Source organism: Ascaphus truei, chromosome 1 (genome assembly GCF_040206685.1).
Source record: "Ascaphus truei isolate aAscTru1 chromosome 1, aAscTru1.hap1, whole genome shotgun sequence".
NCBI lineage: Eukaryota > Metazoa > Chordata > Amphibia > Anura > Ascaphidae > Ascaphus > Ascaphus truei.
In genome coordinates this window covers 92,172,942-92,197,839 of record NC_134483.1, presented here as the reverse complement: position 1 = coordinate 92,197,839, position 24,898 = coordinate 92,172,942, and the positions used below count along the sequence as shown (strand labels likewise).

General features: G+C 44.0%; 1 protein-coding gene across 4 annotated transcripts in view; it reads left to right on the top strand.

The window, feature by feature from the left end:
• Window positions 1–9,136: 9,136 nt before the first annotated feature.
• The window catches only part of ARHGEF28 (Rho guanine nucleotide exchange factor 28), a 265,058-nt gene continuing 249,296 nt past the window's right edge, over window positions 9,137–24,898 (top strand). For 3 of the 4 annotated variants that reach the window (XM_075591714.1, XM_075591705.1, XM_075591687.1), the window contains exon 1: window positions 9,138–9,549. The gene's annotated coding sequence lies outside the window, so the exon portion shown is untranslated. Of the gene's footprint in view, window positions 9,550–24,898 lie in introns of all 4 variants that reach the window. The other variant, XM_075591696.1, reaches the window with a different exon arrangement.

Below are 24,898 nucleotides of genomic sequence, written 5' to 3'. Positions count from 1 at the left end.
ATGTTCAGTTAGAAAGAGACTTTTTCCCAACTGGGTCCCCTGTTACCAGAGAGTCTATGTCTCAGGCCTACGAGGATATCTCGCAAGAGGAAGAAGTTGAGACTGAAACTCGCAAAAGTCAGCGAGTAAGACGCCCTCCCACTAGAGTGGCCTATGATTCATTAGGGGCACCTCACTATGAGTCTCAGCAGCCAGCTAAAGCCAAGCTAGCCTCCATTATAAATATGTTTGTTGAAATGTACAATCTCGTGTAGAGCCATCGTTAAGTTGTACTCGAGAACTGCATTTTTATTATATAATATGGTTATGTATGTTTGGTTCAAGCGGGGACGTTGATGTTTTCACCAGGGGGAGGATGTAGCCAGTTTCCCTTTGGGTGCGGGCCCCCCCTCCGTGTACTCACGGCCGTTCGGATGGGAGGCATGTGAGAGAGCCGTGCGTCATTGCAGGGCATCGCCAATCGCCAGGAGAAGTTGCGCATGCGCAAAAAGAAGAGCGCAAACCCTAGCCTATCAGGGAGGGCTCTTAGAGGGGACTACAAGTCCCATGAGCCTTTGCGCGCCTCACGAGGAATGAGGAGCCAATAGGGTTAGAGTATCTCCCTGCACAGGGGGATTGATACTTTTCGCGGGCTCTGAACACGTTAGTCAGTCGGCGCCTGGAGCAGCTAGGGGACGGAGGTAGGGTGCAGGAGTCAGTGACTCTCTGCACTAGGCCAGCAGCCCCCTAGGCCCCAGATAGCTCTGAGCCACGAGTAGTTGAGTATTGTAGGGACAGGCCCCAGTCAGAGACATTGCCCCATTATTATAACGAGTCAGTAGAAGTACAGCGGATGCTACCGTTCCCCCAGAGGTTTGGGTACAGACCTCGGTTGGCGTTGCAGAACCTCTCCGCGTGGGATTGGCCATAGGATGGTTCCGGTGTTCTTCGGTCATCGGATCCTTTGTGAAGTCCATTGCAGGTCCGAGCACTGGAGTGCTCGGCAGGTAACTCTGATCGACAAGTGCACCAACGATTCTATCTATCATTGTTCGGGACACGTGGCTGCGCAGTCGCCCATATCTGCCCCTAAAGGGGAGTGAACATATAGTGTGGGGTTTGGACACGGGGTGGGAATCACCCGGTGTAGGTGGGAGAGTCATACGAGCCACGTTACTCAGTGTCTCCTCTAGAGAGGGACGCCTGTTCATTGGGTATAATATATGCCATGCAGTAAAGTTGGTTATGTTTTGCCACTGTTGGTTGCTGTGATTGTTTTTCCTGTGAGGGCCTCCTCCCACTCTGTTGGGATTCCTCCCAGGTGGAGGCGTTGCACCACGTGATGGAGACATATGCATGCTCCCCAGGCTCCCGCAGCGGAGGCTTAGGCTCCTGAGAGCCACACAGGTCACACAGCATGGTAGTAGCGTCAGTATTCATAGGGAATACCCGTTACATGTGCATTGGGAAATACCTTCTATTGTCATTCCCCAAATCATAAGCTGGACAAAGAGCCGCTGAAACCTAATGCCTATTCACAGTGATTTACATATGGTTACACACTTCTGATATTATAAACCGGGACTTTAGTGTTAGTATGAGTGCTGGTAGTATATACAGATACATTCAGAGTTCCAATTCATCCTCAATCATGTTGTAGCCAGAGAGATACAAACATGTGCTTAAGGATACTTATAAATTGAATCAAAACAAGTTGTAAGTCTCATAAGAGCATAGGGGGGCCCCACGCGCCTGACCCATGCGTAGGGTTGCCAGGTGTCCCGTTTTTTCAATCGGATGTATTACAATTTTTGTGGTGGCGGAGGGCAGCGCACGCGCGAGGGCAGGCAGTGCAGAGAGTAGTACTGAGATGGTGGCCGGGCAGGAGCACTCGAGTGTGTCTCTCTGTGTGCAGCCTGTCCCTGATTGTAGGAGCGGAAAGCCAATCAGAGGACAGCTGGGGCGGAGCCCACACCCCGGCGGCCCAGAGACGTCTGTGTGACTGTCCTTCCTGGCAATAAGGTAAGGTGACAGGATAGGGGAGGGGGGTAAGGTGACAGGATGGGGGGCAGGGTGAGATGGTGACAGGATGGGGGGCAGTGTGAGATGGTGACAGGATGGGGGGCAGGGGGAGATGGTGAGAGGATGGGGGGCAGGGTGAGAGGATGGGGGTGCAGGGTGAGATGGTGACCGGATGGGGGGCAGGGTGACATGGTGACAGGATGGGGGGGGGGGCAGGGAGGGAATGAGATGATGATCGGGGCCAGCCTGGGGAGATGAGATCATGATGATGGGGGATATTTTAAATGTATTGGGGAGGTTGGGGTATATTTTAAATGTATTGGGGAGGTGGGGGTGTATTTTAAATGTATTGGGGAGGTGGGGGTATATTTTAAATGTATTGGGGAGGTGGGGGTATATTTTAAATGTATTGGGGAGGTGGGGGTATATTTTAAATGTATTGGGGAGGTTGGGGTATATTTTAAATGTATTGGGGAGGTGGGGTATATTTTAAATGTATTGGGGAGGTTGGGGTATATTTTAAATGTATTGGGGAGGTGGGGTATATTTTAAATGTATTGGGGAGGTGGGGGTATATTTTAAATGTATTGGGGAGGTGGGGGTATATTTTAAATGTATTGAGGAGGTGGGGGTATATTTTAAATGTATTGGGGAGGTGGGGGTATATTTTAAATGTATTGGGGAGGTGGGGTATATTTTAAATGTATTTGGGGGAGGTGAGGGTATTTTTTAAATGTATTTGGGGGAGGTGAGGGTATTTTTGAAATGTATTTGGGGGAGGTGATGGTATTTTTGAAATGTATTTGGGGGAGGTGAGGGTATTTTTGAAATGTATTCGGGGGAGGTGAGGGTATTTTTTATATGCATTTGTAGGGCGTGGGGGTATTTTTTTTAATATGTGTTCGGGGGTTGTCCAGTATTTTTGGACAAGCCACCTGGTAACCCTAACCATGCGTGCCCACCAATGCTAAAAAACTCCATTCTAAGTCTAGCTAGGAGGGCTCGCTCTCCCCCCGCCGCGGTGCCCGGCACCCCGGCTCGCTCTTAACCCGCTCGGCACCGCTCTTGCTCTCCCCCGCCCGGAAGTGGAACCCAAGGCTCCGCTCGCTCTCCGCCCGCCCGCCCGGCACCCCGGCTCGTGTCACAATCGCTTGCAGCATTTCCGGTGCCTGCTGCTGCTAGTGAGCGCGTGGGAGGCTTGGAGCAACAGTGTAGGCAGGGCCCTGTCCACTGCTCTGCCCGGGGGCCCCTAATGTTGTTAAGATGGCCCTGCATAAGAGATGTGCAAATCTTTTGAGATTTGCTTCTCCGCAGTTTTTAGCGAACTTTGCAAAACCCACGAGTATTGTGCAAGAGCTTTTGGAGCCATAAATTCTAGCAAAACAGGCCAAATTGTTCAAAATTTGCTATTTTGCAAAAAGTGAAAGCAATCGAAACTAATTGAACATGCAATTAATGCCCTGTTGACTTTTTTAGGGTTAAGCAACCTCTGGGGTGAGGAAGCAAGAGATCAGAGGCCTCAAGACTACCAGAGAGCCCAGCAACATCCAGAGGTCTGGGACCCTCTGTCACCATCTGCATCCGCTGTATAACATCTGCAGTGACTGCCAATAAAGCCCCTTTGTTTTATACAGCCCTGCATGAGTTCAGTCTGTTGGGCAGGGGGTGAAAGGAGTCTGCTTTGGTGGGGACTGTCTCTGGGAATCCTGGAGCCCACTGAAGCTGGAGGCGCCGACACCCCGAGTTGAACATCAAGATCATCAAAAGCCTGTCCCGTTCCCCTCTACACCGCGGACCACTCAGCTCTCCTGGACCCTCACATGTATTGCCGCACCACAAACAGCAGTAACCAGTAGAACATCTTCCAGAGAGGGGGGGGGGCTATTTTATTAGAAAGTGCAGACCAGAAGAATATATTAGGGTACCACTTTTTACTGTAACATGTATTTGTCTTTGTAGGGAATTCTCACAAATAACGTTAGTATAATCATGGTCTGGCTGGAAATAACACGAAATGTTAGTGTGACCTGTTTATCGTAACATTATTTCCCTGCGGTAACATTAACAGAGTTTAGTGGATCTGCGAGGTTAGCCTAACCATGGTTAATTATCTTATCTTATTATTTCATGTGAATAAGTCTAAGAAAGTTATCGATACGTTATTTCAGTGGTTACACCCTGGTTATCGTAACGTTATTCTCTTTCATGCATAGGTGTTAGGATTACCGTAACGTTCATTTTGGTTAATGTATGTTTAATAGGCTAAGTGAGTTTAGTGCATCTGGGCCTTTAAGTCTGCTGTCCTCATATTCCGTAAGTTTTACAAAAACAGAAAAATAATAACCTGGGATCACTTCAAATATACTTTAGCCTTAATTACCCCATTAACCCCTATCCTGCAAGAGGGGCCAGCAAAATGTGCCAAGCAAATGCATTTCAGCAAAGGGTTTAATAGTTCAAAAGAAAAAAAAATCAGCACAAAGATCTGACGTACAGTACTACAAACTGTTTACAGACACATAATAATGTTTATGGCAGATTTGGACAGCAGTATTACTGCTACTGTCCCGGCCAGCTTCATTCTAAAGCTTGCCGGGCGTATAGCGGGCTAACCGCGGGTCTTCTCCCCGTTCAAAACTGAGTTTCTCGCGCAGCGGGCGCTTCAATAGATAAGCGCTAATGGCGCTTACTATTGAAAGTGCCCGAGGCGCGAGAAAACTGGCCGAAAACGGCCAAAGATAACCGCGCGCCGCCCGCAGCTGTTTTTAAACTGCGGCGGCAGCCGCATTAGATTGACGCCGGCCGCCAGTGTACTTGACTTTTAAATGTGATTTAATTATTAAAGTAATAGTGTTTTATTTACCCCTCTGATGCCACTTTGGCTTCTTTTCAACTGGGTGAAATGAAAATGGATATACTGTACCTCTTGGTTTATTTTGTTTTTGACTAAGTTTGAAGCAGGGGATCTCCGGAGTTGACCCCCTGCTTTTCGAGATACTTACATCAGAAGGTGATGCCGGTAGCAGCCTCGGCTGGGTACAGAAAATGTCTATTTTAAGGACCCGCGGGCCAATAGGAAGCTGCAACGTCATCCAGGTTTCTATTAGCCTGCGTGATGCGGGACCTTTAGACAGCAGTGAGATACTGGCATCCCATTCTGATGTAAGTATCTCGGGGAGCAGAGGGTGAGCAGGGGGTAACGGTGCTGAAATAAATGCAGTTCAGCTCCGGGGATCTCCTGTTTCACAACCATGGGGGGGAATACATTTTTTTTTAAGGCAAAGGTCCTTTAATTCTCACAGGGGTCACAGTGGTCAGAGTGGGATGGCACTAGAGCAGTGTGTGAAGGTAGTGGTAGATTTGGCTGCTCTTAAATAAAGGTTAAGGCCGCCATTACCCCTACCTGTCAACGATATGATGTATTTATTTATTAATGTATATTTTATTGTACCAGTCATATATATGTTCCTTTTAAAGTATGTAAAACAGTTATATACAGCTCTGTTCAAGAAGGTGGGGTTATCTCTCTCTTACAAAGGGAGCTGTAATCACAGCATAGTTTGATATTGTAGGCCTGGACACTGTGATGGGATTAGGCTCATTATTGAGGAACCAGGTTGAGGTCAACCCCCTGCTGAGTAGACTTGTTCTGTAAGAATGTTGTGAACTCCTGGGTTATATCTGTATTGTATGACTGTGGAGGGCAATTGTGTGGGCATTGTCCTGTATCTGTTTATATCCTGTGAACTATGTTAAGGATAGGAATTACCATATTTGGGCATGCCATATTTGGGCTTCGCGGCCTACCTTCAATCCCAGTAATCTCATCAACCGGGTCTAGGGCCGTGTGCAGAGACCAGCACTATTGTTGCTACCCAGACTAGCTGGCATCTCCCCTGTGCAAGGGTCTGGATCATCCGGTGGAGCTGTGGCCTGTGCGTGCAGCGTCAGCCTGAGCTGTTCGGAGTGAAGCAACAGCACGGAATTTAAAACTGCTAGCTAGCGGAGAGCAAGGCAGTGCTGCCCATATTACTGAGGACAGAAGCGCAAGTTGGGAACGCGTATCAGGGTAAGATTCCAAACGGATGTCCCCGCACCTAGGACTTTAATTTGTTCCCCCAGTTGGGTGAGCTTGTGTGTTTAATGTAAATTCACTTTTGTTCACTCTGCAGTTCTGTCTAGTGCAGGGTGCGCAAACTGCGGGGCGTGCGGTGGTTACAGAGATCCCACGCTCTTTCACACATTTAAATTAAATGCAGAGGAAGCGCGCAAGGCCTCTGTAACTCCCTCTTACCTTGTCTCCAGCGGGTTTCTGGTGCCGTGTCGCCATGACAACACGGCAGGTCAAATGGCAACACGTTGACGTCATATGACGTTGTGATGCCAGATGACGCCAGAGAAAAGATATGGGGGCGGGGGATGCGAGCATGGGGGGGGGGGGAGAGGCAGGGGGGGCGTAGACAAAAACGTTTACGCTGGTCTAGTGTACTGATCCCTGGTGTAATTGTCCTAGTCTCCTGTGACACAGCGTTTGTCAACCTTTTTTTCTACAGAGTACCCCTATTGAGTTGAACTAATTTCTGGGGGACCCATAATTTCATCAATTGTCACATGTATTTAATTTCCAATAAAGCAGGGTAGAACCTGAATAAAGTATTTTATTGTACACCAAACGATTTGTGTTATCATAATTACTTGTAGCACGTTCCCCACCCCCTCCCCCCCTCTGGGAGATTATGGCTATGCGACTGCCTGGTGTGGTGCTTGTTACCTGCAGGGTACAGGAGAGATGAGTTTCCTGTGATGGTGTGGGGTTACAGGGTAGACTTTTAGGGATCTGTTGCAGGGTACATGCAACCACACGCGGGTTTTCTTGATAAGGCTTATTTATTGAGCCTTAACAAATACAGCACACAAAAACAAAACAGCTTCTTGTCAGCATACAAAAACAAAACAGCTTCTCTTCAGCATAGAAAAACAAGACAGCTTCTTTTCAGCATGCAGGACACACAGTTCATCAAACATGTACTTTTAAAACAGACCTTGTAGCAGTAATCTTACTTCAGCATTTCACTTCTGTCTCCTGACCAGCTAGCTACCATGTGTGTCTAGCCTGGTGTTTTTAAAGCCCCTTGATGAGGCAGCTGGATCAGACTAATTAAGCAGCCCTTTCAACTGAACTTAACCTCGTCACTGCTGCACTGCAAACCTAAACATAAGTTTGCCAGGTATATGGCTGGTGACGTTTATTCACCCTGTCACATGATCCTTCTGGTTCTGTTCTTCTCGGTGTCAGCGCCTCCAGACATAGGGGGCCTCAGCATGACTGAAGGGGGTCCCCGCTATGACAATCCTTCCTCTCTTTTACCTCCCTCCATACAGACTGCAGCGGAGTCAGAAGTACAAATGAGGATGTTTTTTTATTTCAGCAGCCACTACTGGTGTTATTGCAGCGCATGCTTCAATTGGATAGGGTGGATTCCTTGCTTCTGGATGGTACGGGCCTGTAGGGAATGATGAGGCCTGGATGGATTAGATTAGTGCCTCTTCCCATGAGGTGCTGAGCACATGTCTCACTCCCGACCGGGAGGAGACACTGCAAGCTCCTACCCCATGCAGGGGCAGGCTGGAACCTACTCCAAAACTAACTAACTCAAGGTCTCACCCCTAAGGGGCTGAACTTAGCTATAATTTAGGCACTTCCTTCCTGCAGCTCAAAGAGGGAGGGCCCAGTATCTGTACCACCATTGGCTATCACATATCCCTGTGTCAACTCCACTCCTGTCACTCAGGAATTCAGCATGAGGAGGGGAAAACCTCATAGTATAGCCTGTCACTGTCTACATCAGGGGAGCGCAAACTTTATCAGCTGAGCCCCCCTATCTGCTCCCCCTTACTCTCACGCTCACCTTGCTCGGTGGCGTCAAATGACGCCACAGGGTCATGTGACGTCACGTGACCCATTGCCATGGAGATGGACGTATGACGTTACTCCGCTGCGTAATTTTACGCCGCGTTGCCATGGCAACATGTCACTGCAGCTCTTCTGAATCCTGGTAAATTAGTTGCAGAGGCCTCACGTGATCCCCGGCATTTAATTTAAATGCCTGGGGGAAGAGCGCGGGGCCTCTGCAACCACCCGCAGACAAATCTCCCGTCCCCCCTAGGGGGCGCGCCCCCCAATTTGTGAACCGCTGGTCTACATCTTATTAGAACTTACATGACAGGGGTAGGTAGAGAGCTAGCTGGACCAGCCCCCGCTATATACTGTTTGTGAATGTTATTATACATTTGTAAATAGCATTGTAAAGTTCAAATGTTCTATTTTAAATAAACTGCAAACATTTTTTAACAGCAATAAATTCCCCAAATATGGCAGCATTCGGGTTCATACACTAACGTAATATTGTAACTCGTTTTTCCACAGGGTACCCGGAAGGTTAATCCAATGCACCCTGGTTGAGAAACACTGTACTAGAGGGTCCCACTGCTTTCTTTTAATATCCAGTCTCACAGAAACACTCGTTTTTTTACTGACAAGCTTCCACTTTCTATTTAAAGAAACATGGATTTGCTGTATTTTAGGAAGCCTCTCTCTTTCTCTCTGCTTTATAGGCATAAACATGGTAAAATATATATATATATATTTCTAAAATCTAAATAAAATTGCTTCTCCGCAATGTTAAATACATGTACATGTCTTTTAAAGCCACTTCAACCATTGGATTCACAGTAAAGTGGCAGCAACAGGGTTAGGAGAAAAACCTCTCTTCTTAAGGCATAAATATAGCAACATGATTTGAAATTGGGAACTTAAATTTTAAATAATTTAATTCTGACAAAATCAAGCACATTATATTACGTTTTTAATGCTCCCCTTTACAACTGGACAAGAAGGGGCTCTGCAGTGCACGTGACATTTGATACAGAGGAAGAAACTAAAATGCATGATGAGACTTCGTGGTCTGACTGCATTTTAATAACCTTGACTTCAGTGACTGACAGGTCCCTGCATTACATAAAGTTGAAAATAATTGCCACCCAAGTACACGAGGTCCACATGTCTTCCTCTTCTCCGCCTACTGGGAGGTGCAGACTGAGGGCAGACTGACGGGGAGGGACCAGGGGACAGACAGGGAGGGGGAGACAGAGACCTCTCCACCCCAGATGCCTCACAGTCAAAACAGGAGCAAAGGCTGTCAGTGTGTCACGGTCACAGCCCGGACTGAGCTAAATACACAGTGGGAGCTGGAGAAGCAAACACCGGACTAGTAGAAAACTGCATGCACCCTACACATCCAGGTGCCTGGATCACACAGGCACAGCTCTGCAGCACCTGAGCCATGTACATCAGGCAACACCTGGTGCAAGGTGGGAAGTGAGAAACTGAGAAGTGCTGCAGCTTGGAGACCACAAAACAGCATCCAAGAGACTGGAGCTGCTCACACTGCTCTGTACCAGGAGGTTTGGCACCAGCAGCCCACCTTCTTAGTCACTTTCCCTGGATCTATCAAGAATCGGTCAAGGCTCCAGGGAAACCTGCCACAGGTGAGTACTAGCTGCTACTTCTGTCTCAATAATACACAGTGCTATTCAGAGGCGGTCTTGGCAAATTGTGGGCAATTAGCAAGTATTATTTAAAGCAGTGGTGGCCAATTTGATATACACATGCTACATATATGGCGACACAATGCTGGTAAGCCATTGATTTAGTGTGTTGGTAATAGGGCATATGGATTAGTTACAGTATTAATAATAAAAATACAGCATTCTGATTCTATAATTTATATATTACCTTGAATATTGCCCCCTTTCCCATCCCCAAACCGGTGCATTATTTTGGTGGGTATGTATATACTGGGATGTACTGGACCATGTCACCCTCAAAGTGATGCTTATTGAGGCAGTTGGATGACGCGTCTCTTAGCGTCAGTGTATCACGGTCATTTTAATCGCACCTGTTTGGGATTCAGACTTTTAGATGACGTATGGAAGAATTACAACATACACGTATATTGAGCTGTATCACATTTTGCGTCTTGGAAAGTGCCTTTTTTTCCCTTTTTAACGCTCATCAAAAATCTCTGCCAAGTTCGACCTTTGCGTTGAACTCCCCTTATTAAAAGTATGGCGCCTGCTCAGCTGCAGAGAGGCCTGCGGCGCACTACTTTGCAACGTGTCGCAGGCCTCTCTGGCAGCAAAGGTGTTAAATAGTGACAAGGGAAAGAACCATTTTTCTGTCGCTACCGTATGCAACGAGATACACGTTTTGTTAGCTTTATACGCAGATCACGTGGTATCTTATCTCAGCAATGCCCCAAATAACAATTTTTTTTTAGGTAACCTGAATTGGATGGGAACCTCCACCCCAATTTCTGAATGTCTCCAAGTTACTGAGATATTTGTTGGGGGGGGGGGGGGAGGGGTTGGTCCAGTTTTGACATTTAAAAAAACAACAAATATGACCTTGAAGTCATAAATTAAAAGTCGCAGCGACTTCTCCCTATGACTTTGCAGCTTTCTATTGGCCGCTGGAGAAAGCCATTTTGTGTCCACTGGGCATATATTATTGCTCGGTTGACAAACCTACACGTCGACTGGGAACCCGAGGGGTCCCCACAGGCCGGCGAACCACAGTTCAGATAAGACACAGAGATGAACCATCACAAAAATTGTGATCAGCGCGGACTTCAGCTTTAAACATCAGCAAACTAAGCATATGCCTTTTATATCAACCCTAAACTGTTTGCACTGTATGGCAGGTAATGATACACAGTGATAGCCAACAGATAAAAACAAAAAGCATTGTCAATAAATGGTTGTGTTTATTGCACTTACTAGTTAACGAATGTTTGTATCTGCTTAGTGAGGGTTGTATATCCACTGTACAACCTTGGATTAGACTGGCCCATTGTGTTGGCATTTTCTTCTGTTGAACTAGCAAGAAGGGAGTTATCTCAAGATTGTGGCGCGCTTGCTGAGCTAGCAGTAGGTTGAAAAATTAGGGAAACGATACTACCATATTAATTATTAATTCGCACCATTTTGCTGCTGCAAGATACTTAGGAGTTAATTCTACATCTGTATCAGTGGCCGTTCGTTAGATGTCAGTTGGGATGTTTGGCTGAAAATTATATAGAATAAGGCGCTTAGACCTGTGAGCGCACAGTGTTCTGGAGATTACTATATGGTTAACGGTAGCACAGTTATGTATATGAACACGTACATGTAGCAGTTAAGATCTGTACAGTATGCTGAGGCAACATCTACAAAGGGCTCTTCAAAATGCCAAATCTGGCCCATGAAGGACCTTGGTGCAACCGTTGGACTGTCTACTTGTGCTAATTCCTTTACAAATACTTGTGCTAATTCCTTTACACAGCTAAGGCTGCGTCCATAGACAATGCAGCCGTGCGGAGGCTGAGGGAAACCTGGCCTTAGTATGCTCGCCTTCTGGGGGCGTGTCTATGGGCGGGCCAGTGATGTCACGGAGGCGAACCGCTCACGTGACCACCCTATCGCGCGAGAAATTAGTTTTGACTGATTTCACGCGCATCGCGCGCTCCCCTCCTGCTTCCGCACGCACGGTGTATAGACGCGATCACTGCCTTTAGGCAGTCTGATCGCTCAGCGTGCGGACGCGTCCGCGCGGTCTGCCCCTGTATGGACGCAGCCTTAGTTCAATTTGTCACACTTTTAAGCCAAGGTAATGTAAATATATATGGTATAGATGTTGTAAATGCTTGCATAATGTTAAAATGTCATATTTTTTCAGTCTTCATTTAGATATATTTAAGGTTACATTACGATATTCCTTTGGCCTTTCTCCTCATCATTTCTTTTTAATCTGGGCGCGATAGAGAATAAGTCAAAGGGCCCTACAGTAGAGTTCTAAAACTCCATTATTTATGGTGTGGCACTAGGAGGGATCGAAAGGTAAAGGGATAATCAGGAGACTTCCTTTGAAGTAGGTGAGCATGCACCTACTTTAAATGTTAAGATTTTGTTCAATATGATGCGAAGCGCTTCCCCGCGCTGGAGAAGATTTCACTCCCATTCATGTAAACGGAGCTGATCTCTTCTTCAGCACAGGAAAGTACCTTTACAGTATAGTGAATATGACCTATATGGGGTTATTCATTAAACTTCGATAGAGCTGATCTTGGGCACTATCGCACAGAAACTCCCATTAAAGTCAATGGGAGATTCCACACAATTGCCCCGATTGGCACTATCACAATTTAATAAACCCCCATAATGTCAGACATTTGGATCATTGAGAGAGGGACTCATTGTGCTTATATTTTTTTTATGTAGGGAATTGCCAGCACTGTATACATAAAGAAATGTAATGTTTTTCACGTGTGTGTGTGTGTGTGTATATATATAAATACAGCTCAACCCCGTTATAGCGCGATCCGTTACAACGCGAATCCGCTTATAACGCGATGCAAGCGTGGCTCCCAATTTTCGTATTTATGAATACTTTACAACACGATTATTGGTATCTTAAATACTTTATTATACAATACATACAATTGTACATTATTTCTAACGCGATCCGCTTATAACGCGATGTGACTCTTTGGACCCCAAGCACAGCGTTATAAGGGGGTTGAGCTGTGTGTGTGTGTGTGTGTCTATATATATATATATATATATATATATATATATATATATATATATATATATATATATATATATATATATATATATATATATATATATATAGACACACACACACACACACACATATATATATATATATATATATATATATATATATATATTTATTGAGGCAAAAAGTGACACTGGGTGCTCATTTGCATGTCATTTCCCAGAATCCCTTGCTGCAGTGGAAGTGCTGTATGCTGGGTGATAATGGGGAAAGGTGGGGTTGCAGACCTGCCTAAGACATGCAGATGAGCATACAGTTATATTTGCATATATATATATATATAGACACACACACACACACACACACACACACACACACACACACACACACACACATATATATTGGAGGTTGTTGTCTCTTGAGATATGTGTGTGTGTGTGTGTGTGTGTGTGTGTGTGTGTGTGTGTGTGTGTGTGTGTGTGTGTGTATTTGCATATACACACATACATGTGAACTATAATATATTCGGCAAACACTTAAGATCCGTGTACTGTATTCTTTTCTTCAGACCATTGATTTGGGTGATGCCTTTCTTTCTTTATTGATTCCATATACAGGCACATGACCAGTTACCTTTATTTTTCATTAAGGAGTGCCACTGCTTTCTCTTTTTTGTATTTGTATACAGACATACAAACAGAAAGAAAGATGAAACAGAGCCTTTGCGCTGCTAGTTGCACTGTCAGGCTTTTGTTTCACTGTGTGGCTATTGCTGTTGCCAGAGGATCGGATACCAGGGTGTGGAAGGGAGGAGCTGTTTTCCTGGTTCTCACATGTATTTCTATGAGCAAGCACTCCCTGTGAGGCTCCCTGTATACTCACAGCGCAGGAGGGAGCATCTGCTTGGGTGTAAAAACTTGTTCTGCTCATCTGCCCTGTAGAATTAATCGAATATCAAAAAAAGACAACTTTAACCAGGTATTTGAATCTTAATAATGCTGTTGCAGCACAGCTCACTATTGCTCCCTGGCTGTAACAGGTGTACTGGTTGTATGTTATCATTATATTGAGTGGCACCATGATGGCCTTATGACTCTCCCTAAAGTCATGGGCGTTTTGCTAATTTCTCCTTTGTTTTAGACATCAGAGCGGATTGTAGCCATTTTTTTTAATGGATCACAGGACCCTGGCGTCTCAAGGTCAAAGGGGTTAATTAACAAAAATGATGCTGAAGAAGCATAAGGCCTCGTCCAGGGTGGAAACAGGCGCGCTGGCACTCCAGCGCTGCGCCCTGCTCGGCCAGGCGATTCCTGGCCGGCCAGGTGCGTGCTCGACGTCACGGAGCTGGTTCACCCTCATTGGGCGAACCGCTCACGTGATGCGCTTGCGAGCAGCAAAATCAATTTTGCTTGCTCGGGAAGCGGCTGAGCACCGAGCAGGCGTGCCCGCCCGCTCAAGCAGGCCACGTGCATTGTCACGTGTCCAGCGTGAGCACGCGCGCCCGCTCAGCGCCACCCTGGACGAGGACTTGCGTGTTTAGTGTCTCTCTGAAAAGGGCAATGTCTGACTTTAGCACTTATTTAACATAGTTTAGCTTCACTGTGGAAAACGGCAAATAAAAATGCTATGTGAGACAAGTCTGCAACCCTGCCTTTCCCATTATCTCTTAGCATACAATGCTTTCACTGCAGAAAGGGATTCTGGGAAATGACATGCAAAAGAGCACTCAGTGACACATTTTGCTTCAAATCCATTTTAACACGGACCCCTATAAGCCTATGCCTGCTGCATTACCCAACTTCTTAGCACAGCCTGGGTTAAAGAAGTGCATTGCCAGTAAACCTACTTACAGACAGCAGTTTCAACCTTTTAGGTCTCATCAGTGTGAGTTTGGTTACTGACTTTACAATGTGCAGCTGGGATAACAGACATTAGGCACCTCATTAGTTCTAGCTTCTGCCTAACCTGCCTGCCACTGATATCCTCTAACCTCCCTAACCCCTCCCACCTGAAGCACTGTCTCTCCAGCTGGGAAATCCGGCGGTTAAAGACAGGACACAGCACACCACAAAAGCGAGATTTCAGGTGCGCTAATGCACTGCAGCTTTTGGCTATATGGTAACCCTTTCACTGCCAAGACGGGAAGCAACATATTGCACTCCCCTCTAATAGCAAATAGGTTAAGGTGTATTTTTTTTATGAGACCATGTTCATATTTAGTTATCAAATGTGCAATGGCTGATGTGGGTTGTACCAGCACCACTACTTTTTCCCATCTACCAATTTAAACTAAGAGTACAAATAGGATTCTACAAAACAATATCGCTGTTAGAAAATAAATATAGCATGACTACGTGGGAAATGGAGTTTAGAGAGCCGTGGCCCCTCACTTTAATAAGCAGTCCAACCCAAGCCACTTTTTTTTTTTAAATGTATTTTTTACTACCCCTTAACTTTGTGAATCGGGGGTACCCCTAAACCAAATTATGGCTCCCAAAATGATGCCCTTAAAAAACCAAATCCCAGACAAGAATGCTTACCAGAACAATAAAGCTAAACTAAAGCTGTTCAGCTTGTCTGGCTGCCAAGAGCAAGCTGCAACATCAACAGGGAAGGTGCCTCTTTCTATTGGGTGTCCCTGCTGCCACGTGTGTAGTTTTCTGTTTATACCGGCATAAATAACCCATGATTGCCGTTTAAACCTTTGCTGGCCCAATCTCAGTGAGTTGACAGGTTAGGCAATCCTAATTTCAGTACTGTGTTTTAGTACTGAAATGAGAAAATTACCACTTATGGTTTGTATCTCATCCTGATGGATAACGCGGCTCAATTACTCCCCTCATCATATGCACAACACTCATAGAATAATTTGTGATGAGGCCAAAGGGAGGAAATGTTGAGTTAGGATGGCGAGCGCTCTATAATTAAACGTAAATAAAGGAGCAATCTCTCCTAGGAACAAAGTGAGCTAATGTCAGGGATCTGTTTATGGCTAAAACTTTGCTATTAGCATTGCTATATTTGTTTAGAGAAGCCACTTAGGCTGTTAAATTATTTACAAAAGGTTCTATTCTGTTTAATAAGCACTTTATTTTACATTCAGACATGGAAAAGTCACGTGTTGCATTTGTATATTAGAGGGACCTGGATAACAAGCTGCTCTATTCAGTTAACATAGAAATACAGAATGACTGTGCTCCTATTGGTGGGGATGGAACTCGATCTCTGTTCTCTTCTCTCTGCACTTCAGCAAAAGCCAGATTTCGGGGTCTGGATAGGAGCAATGCCAAGGAGGGCATGACGCCATGTTATTGGGAAATAAGGCTAATTTGGGGTACAATGATGTGACGTTAAGCCAATGCAAAACTGGGGCAAAGTCTGTGCTAAAGAATTGTACCCACCAGATCTATCACAGGAAAAACTCCCTTCGCTTTCCTTTTCTTTGATGACTAAGGCTCTGTTTTTTGCCCTACTTTTGCACAAGGGACATTTAAGTAAATAGACCGTATTGTAGGGATGTTTTGTGCATATAATTAGCTTTGTGGGCACCATGTGAACTCCGGGAACATAACGCCCATTCCCCTTATAGGAGACCTCATATTATGAGCTTTAATTTACTGTCTTCCTTTCCATAGGCAAAGTGCCCTCTCCTTCTCCCGCTTTCCAGTGACAGGTCGGGGGCGGAGAAGACACTTTATAGCAGGGATGGGCAACTCCAGTCCTCAAGGCCCACCAGCACGGCAGCTTTTCAGGATATCTGTGCTGCACTGCAGGTGGCTCAATCGACTGATTGAGCCACCTGTGCTGGAGCAGGGATATCCTGAAAACATGACATGTTGGTTGCCCTTGATGACTGGAGTTGCCCATCCCTGCTTTATAGGCATAATTTTCAGTGCAACTGGGAAAGTGCCACCATCTCATCACTTATGGGTGATTTACATTTGTGTAAGGAATCCAGTTGCATTAGTAAGCAGGTTACAAAAGGTTTTTTAAAAAAATTAGGCGGGACTGTTACTATAAAGCAACATTGGAATGCATTATTGTTTATTTATTTTTTAATGACACTGGGGACATGACTAAACAAGAGTTTGAAACTGATGCCTGGCTGTGTTTACTGAAAACATTGTGTGCTCAGCAAAGTATTTTAACTTGAAATAACCCCGAAATAGTCCAAACACAGATATGAATCCGATCAAAGCATTGTACACTGAATCATCATTAGTCTGCTAAATTATTTTTAGCCATTGTTAAACTGTCTTTGCCCAATAATAGCTCTTTATTTCCTATAGCGCTTTTCTCCCAATGGGATTTAAAGCTCTTCACAATTACAATTTAGTGCGCGGTATAAAACCATACAGACAATCCCTGCCTAGATGATCTTACAATCTATGTTTTGGTGCCTGAGGAGCAGGGAAATAGATAGCGACATACCCAAGGTCACAAGGAGCTGACACCGGGATTTGAACCCTGCTTCCATACTCTGTGTTACGTGCATTTACTCGCTGAGTCTCTTTCAGTCCCCTACATATCTCTGTAAAATCAGCTAACGCTTAAAGCTGCACTTTTCTTTAGCTGTACAAGAAACTTCAGCATATATTAAAATTGAGAATCAAAAGCTTGCATTGGAATGGAATATTACTGTGTGCTCATTTGCATGTCTTAGACAGGTCTGCAACCCAGCCTTTCACCATTATCACCATGCACACAGTGCTTCCACTGCAGCAAGGGATTATGGGAAATTACATGCAAACGAGCACACAGTGCCACCTTTTGCTTCAAAACCGTGTTTGTGTGTCTCTCTCTCTCTCTCTGTGTGTGTATATATATAGTGTACTCGGTGCTTTACAAAAGAAACAATACAGTACATGGAATTATAATACAATAAATGCAACAGACAATAGGAAGGGAAATCCCTGCCCCGGAGAGCTTATAATCTAAGTGATTTCCATAATTCTGGTTCAGTAGTCTTTTAGTGTTCGGCAGATGGAGAGCACTCTTCCTGGAGATTGAAAAATATATACATGAATAAAGAGAGCGGGGGAAGAATATAAAAATAATAGTAATAATAAAAAGAATATGAAATGTTCTAAGCTTCCTTGTAGCAGCTTAAGAAGGTACCATATCCTATCGGATAAATATTTGAATGTTCCTGAAGGAGATTTAATGAAAGCATACCACAGAGCAAGACTGAAATGTAGAATGTGACTGTATAAACAAAGGGAAACATAAATACTGTACAATTGCACGAGGGAACGTGGATCCGTTTATTTAGCTGTAATAACAATATTTGAGCAGGGATTGATATACTTGAAGCAAGCAGATATAAATACCTGTGTTGCACTCTTTGAAAGGGCAGTCTCTCCTAGAACGAAAAGGATCAAAGGACGGTGGCATGATCTAATCGGTGACATTTACAGTAGCTGATTGAGACCTGTTATATTAGATAATTTGGATCCCATCAATGTATGTCTATATACTGTATTATTGCACAATGTGCTACTTTACATTTACTAATGTTGAATGACATTTGCAATTTAACTGCCCAGTTTCCCAGTCTGGGAAGATTCTTTTGCATCTCTTCACTGTCTGTCTGATTTTGACTATTTTGTATAACTTTGTGTCACCTGCAACAATTGCTACAATAGCCTCGCTATCCAACGTTTCACTTTACAATGAATGGCATATCCAGCGCTTTACAATGCAACCCTTAGGGCCTTTTTTCGACGCCGGAATGCGTTATCTGACGCTCACCGCCACTGATTAACATGGGACTCGCTTTACAACGGATTCCGTGGGATAACCGAGGACTGCCTGTACATTATTTAACCCTTCCTCTACATCATTGGTTCCCAACCTTTGTTACATTGTGCATCCTCTGTAGCAAATATTTGTTCCACGAACCCCTACTTAATCTTATTGCCAACTCATCATTTACTTTCATACAAGCAACGCATACTGGGAGTCCTGATGCTGATAGCCAAACACACACACACACACACACACACACCATTCCTTGTGTCTCCACTCCCCTCCTTCAAGACTGTAAGCTCCTTGGGGCAGGGACCTCTTTCCTATCGTCTGTTTGTCTTAACATATATCTACTCTTTTGTTCCTCCATCCCTCCCACATTGTACTGCGCTGCAGAATATGTTGGCACCATACAAGAAAAGATCATAATAGTAATAATAATTATCATTATTATTAATTGTAGTTTCTACCAGCTTACCTGGTACATAAGTTTGGTTGACTGGCTTATAGTTCTTTGGGTCATCATTGAAACATTTTTATACACTTAAAGTTGTTGTCGTTGGTTTTTACAGGGTTAGCCAGTTTCCTGGTAACGAAATAAATTTGCGCTGCCTTCATTTTTTATTTTACTATGGTATGCAATGCTTATACATGGGCCTCTAATGACCGCTTTATGGGCTTCCCACATTGTAGTTACTGTAAGGAAGTGTCTGCCGTAGTATTTAATTGGAAGTACATGGATAAATCATCATAGATTTTAGGTATTGTTAGGGGATTGCTCAACGCAGACTCATTTAGTCTCCAGGAGTGTGCCTGCTGTGGTATGGATAAGCCGGTCATTGTTATTTCGAGAGGTGCGTGATCTGACCAAGTGATTCAGTGGTGTGAGGAGTGAGGTGAAAGAAATAAGCGCAAATTAATTATCTAACATGTAAAAAAGGGACTAAATGTAAGTGGTTTGATTCATTGAGTGGGTTGATTGAGTGGTACATAGCTTTTGTCAGGTGTCTTACCAGCGATCTATCAATGAATATGTCATTTTGCCTTGAGTAACTATTATGTACGAAAAGTAGGAGTAGTTGCTCTTCTTTGGGTGTATGTGGCGGCAGGTATGAGGTTTTGGCATATTTGTCTCAGTTTTTTGGCGTGTTTTGGCCATCTGTTTGTTCCGGTCATGCTGGATCTATCAAGTTCTGGGAAGATTACGACATTTATATTGTACGCAGGGTGTCCTTAGGGACAGTGGATGTCTTGCCATCCATTAGCAGGTTTGGGGTGAGGTATCTTCCCAGGGGAAGGAAGAGCAATCATCTGAGCCCCCCCCCCTTTTGTCTAAAGGGTTTATGTATGTGGTGAGCCACGTTGTATAATCTAGCTCAGGGAAGGGAAATTTATTTTTTGCACAGTAATGCACTAGGATTGGGCGCTTTTTTCATACACATATATATGTATGTATGTATGTATATATATATATATATGTATGAAAAAAGCGCCCAATCCTAGTGCATTACTGTGCAAAAAATAAATTTAATTCCCAAAAGAGGCTCATAAAATGAACTCACAAACATAGAATATAAAAAAGCATGTTATGAGATAATACTCATGCTCCAAAGGATCAGGAAACGCTGCTTGTCTGCTACACTGCTCCGTGACTCCACTGTATCCGATATGGCCCTCGTTGTTCACCGCCAGCAGGAACTCACGATTTTAGGCTCTCCACGAACTCCTCTCCCCGGGAATACACCAACAGATGATCTTGGTTCCCACCGGGGACGATGGATGCGGCGGAACAGTGGATGACGTCACACGGTAAGTATGGATACCGAACAGGTTTGAATGCCGAGCAGGTTAGGAAAAGACGCTTGAAGATCCACAGCACACCTGGCACTACTCGTTTCATCAGCTAAACTGATTTCATCCCCATACTTACCGTGTGACGTCATCCGCTGTCCCCGCCGCATCCATCGTCCCCGGTGGGAACCAAGATCATCTGTTGGTGTATTCCCGGGGAGAGGAGTTCGTGGAGAGCCTAACATCATGAGTTCCTGCTGGCGGTGAACAACGAGGGCCATATCGGATAAAGTGGAGTCACGGAGCAGTGTAGCAGACAAGCGGCATTTCCTGATCCTTTGGAGCATGAGTATTATCTCATAACATGCTTTTTTATATTCTATGTTTGTGAGTTCATTTTAGGAGCCTCTTTTGGGAATTAAATTTATTTTTTGCCCAGTAATGCACTAGGATTGGGCGCTTTTTTCTTCTTTTTTCTATGCAGGTGGAGAGGGAGGTCGTTGTGCCCTTTTAAGAAGCTGCCTGTTTCCTGATAGTGCTTTGTTTTTTCCCCATATTGGACACATTTTGGACTCCATAGGACTATTCTTATTGTGTGTATATAGGAGGGTCCACAGCACACCATGTGTAATTATTCATACTCAATCAATTAGGTTTCATTGATTATTCAGTAAGAGATTATGTATTGATTTATAGGTTTTTATTCAATTTTATCATTTTTAATTTTTTTATTTTTTGTTGTCGTACCTCACCCAAGCGCAGTCCTCCATTGTGTGTGTGTGTATATATATATATTTCATCAAAGATATGTAACATTTGGTGCAATTATTTACCATGTGACATGCATATTGTTAACATAACCAGTTAAACATATCATATCTCTAATTTGTTTCCATTAAGGTGGCATTGCCCATCTTAGGTCGAGAGAGAGGGTTAGCCCCTTCTTTTATTTTACCAACTTGATTTAACTAGTGAGTATATTGGTAATAACGGGAAACAGTCCAAGTACAACGTTGGAAGAAGTATTGCTAAACATTACTTTATAAGTAAATATTGTTATATCAGCTTTGGGTGCCCTGTCAGGACAAACTTAGGAGAAAAAAGGGCAGCCTAACTGGGTCAACGTATAAGCATTTTAAGCCCTGTGGGCCTTGGGAGTTCAAATCATTTAGCTTTCTGGAGGGGTGTGAGGTTAGACGTTACATGGTTGACATCAGGGGCAGAGGTCTGCAGCTTCAGACAGGCCTCAGGTCTTCTAGAGATCACAATGTCCAGTTTGGCAATTCAGTCATCTGGTTGAAGACCTTTTCTGGTCTTAGCGGCGACCTGCCATGTTCTTCGGTCATCTCTGCCGCCTCATCGGGCTTATGTCACCTGGAGTGATTGTGGGGAGTGGTATGCCTTTGCTTTCTAGGAACGCCATGCCATTCTGAAATGTCCGGACTACTGCAGTTGAGTTGTCTGTGACCACCAGTAATTTAAAGGGGAATCCCGATCGGTTATTCTGTTTGTGTTCCTGGAGCATTTGCGTGATGGGTCTCAGCTCACTCCGTCACAATAGGGTCATCGGTGTGAGGTCACAAAAGACTTATAAGGTAGAACATTCATAAGTTAGGCTAGATGCCTCCCAGTTTTCCTGAGGAAAGCCTCCACTACATAACAATAGTGCGGTTTCATGATGACATCTTTAGGCTGGTTGCTGCCCGGGGTTTGAGGCCTAGCACTCTGTTGAAGTGTTCTAGCGACATGTGTTTTCCAGGTACATTAGGTAAGTAGGACTTTGGAAACACCTTCACGTAGGCCTCCATATCCCAGTCTTCTGGGATATGCCTGATGCAGGTTTCTCCGTCTCGAGTGGTTCTCCACGTTCTCCGTGCTGTCTCTGAGAGCAGAGAACTGATCACTTACGCTTCTGATCTCGTTGGAAGTGGGTCAGATCGTCCATTTGTTTTTCCGCTGTATGCACACATTCGCCGATCTCTCGTATGTATTTTCCTCAGCTCTGCTACAGATGCATGAAATTCTTTTGTGGTGGCTTACAGTAGAGCACTGAGATCCTTCCAATTTAGGGGTCGCGTGTCCTCGTAGCTGGGCTCTCAGTCTGTTCGTTCGCGTGCTGCGCCGTCATCTTCTGGCATCTTGCTCCTTTTCTTTAAAAAAGTCGAGACCGCTTGTGTTTTTTTGGGCTTTGGTTTCATTTTGCCAACTTTTAGATTTTATTCTGTGCTGGATTTGGGGGCACTTAAGCGATTTTCCCTTCCCCTAGTAGTGGAGCTCTGCTTCTATGCGACCATATCCCTATGGCGCTGCGCATGCGTCCCACTGAGCTCATTTTTAATTAACGAAACAATCATTTTCAAAAATCGGTGAGCAGGGAAAAAACTAGAGAGTTGAAAACAGACAACAAATTGTACAGGATTGTGAGGACATCTAACAAATGAAATAGGCAAAGTGCAGGGATGCCAACTAATCCCAGAGGCATCAAGGTTTTATGGTTCTTTTTTCCGAGTAGAGCAAAAGAGAGTGAGAACATCAGAATGCCATAGGAAAGGCATCCAAAAATAAAAGCATTTGGTAATGCCGACATGGGCCCAGTTAGTATTGCTAAATATATGCGGTATTAAATGTTTAACAAGATACAGATGTTACAAAGGTTATTACAACCGCTTATAACGCAGAATATCACAGATTTCCTATAGGCTTCAATGGCAGTAATAATGCAGAATATCAAAGAATATCCCAACGTAATGCGCCAGCAGCTCCAATATCCTTGGGTACATAAAAACCATTTAATTGATGCCTTTTTACTCGTCACATTGAAATGAATGGAGGGCTCTTCCATTGTATGACCATAATGTTCTTGGCAACAGGAATATTCTGTCTCTGGACATGTTGTATTATTAGTGTTGCCTCTTCTTTTGGTGAACAGGATATGGCTTTGATAGCAAGATGATTCTTACAGGCAACACGATTCGGGGACACAGTGACCTCTGTCTGTTGTTCATCCAGATCACATACAGTACTGTACCCCGATGTGACATTATGTAGTAATCTGTTTTGGAACAATATTGATGCAAAAGTGTTTTTTTTAAGAAGGGAAGTTTGAAGACTGTTTTATATCTCAGCACTAACTATTATAACTTAGAAATTGCTAATGTAAACTTAAGCGATATGTTCTGTATATATTGTAATACTTTATTGTTGAGATTTTGGCAGTGATAAAGAAGTGTCTAAATTAAAAAGAATTCCACGTGTTTTTTTTGTTTAAGAATTAGAACCACTGGGTCCTTAGGAACTGAACCATGCTATTTCCAAGGACTCCCCAGTTCCCAAGATACTTACCGTTTTAGTTGCCGGTGTTATAACTCCAAATGGGAAAATGGGCTGCCAAATCCGACAGGCCAGTAGTAAGCTACAACTAATGTAGTACACAGTGCGGTGAGCGCAAGAATGAGAATGGAATCAATTAATGTCTAAATAGACTAAGTGGGGGATAGGGGAAGGGATTGGGGGGGGGAGGTGGTGGGTGGATGATAATAATATTGACAACATTCACACGGCCATGTGTGAGCGACAGCCCATAAACAGGTGAGTCTTCTCTCTAGCGTCTTCTTCTTGTTCCTTCGTCAGTCAAGGCAGTTGTTCCCTCAGGGAATAGATGAAATACCAAAATTGGTACACATAGGGTGTGGGAATGAATCACCAAATATGAGAATTAAAAAATAGCTAAATCTACACTCACATGGCCATATGTGAGTGAGAGGCACCCAGAGGATTCTCATCTGTATTCACTGATTTTATCGGTGGGTCATCTGGTGTCGTTCACTCAATCGCCACGCGTGTGCAGATTTCAGATTTATCCCAAAGAATAGAGAAAATACCAGAATTGGTGCACGAAGGGTATAGGGTATAGTACATAGGGTATAGTATAGTAGGCTTGCGGACACATGGGAGCGCGTCTGCCTGGTGCTCAGTAATAGCTGGGTACTCCCACTCAATGTGTTTCGCCAATCCAGGTCACGGCTTCATCAGGAGTGTCACGGTAGCGAAACCTCTAAAGTGTTCTTATATGTAACATGTCTGAATACTCATCCAAGATGAAAAAAATATATACATCAAAAATACACCCAACTGTGCACATATGTAAATAATAAATATCCTCCAAGTGGTGTCAGAGGGATAATATCAGGTCCACATGTGATTACAGAACCGTAATCCTGGTTAGCATTAAAGTAACCAGACATATATAGAAAACATGAATATAATTATATACATATATACTTACACATGTGGATACTTATCCCCCATCCAGAGTCGGAACGAAGATAACATGTAAGTGCACAAAAAGAAGAGAAACTTTAGCACTGGGAACAGGAAACCAAGAAAAACCAAACTGGGAATCGTATGCAGGAGAAATCAAACTGCTGGAGCTTGATATACATATTTATTATTTTATATGTGCACAGTTTGGGTGTATTTTTAGATCTATATATTTTCCTTCTTGGATGAGTATTCAGACATGTTACATAAAACAAAGTTATATGTGATTTATACATTTTTGGTAGCTATATTCACCTGTCTGGTCTATTACTTGCAACATATTTTTATTGATTTATTTTTTGCCATTTCATGCTTCATGTATTCTTTTCACTTGAGTGCTGGGGACACAATTTCATTTTTTTTCTCTCTAGAATTTCGAGGGAATAGTGGTCCCTTTTAGTTCCCGCTGCACCATATCAG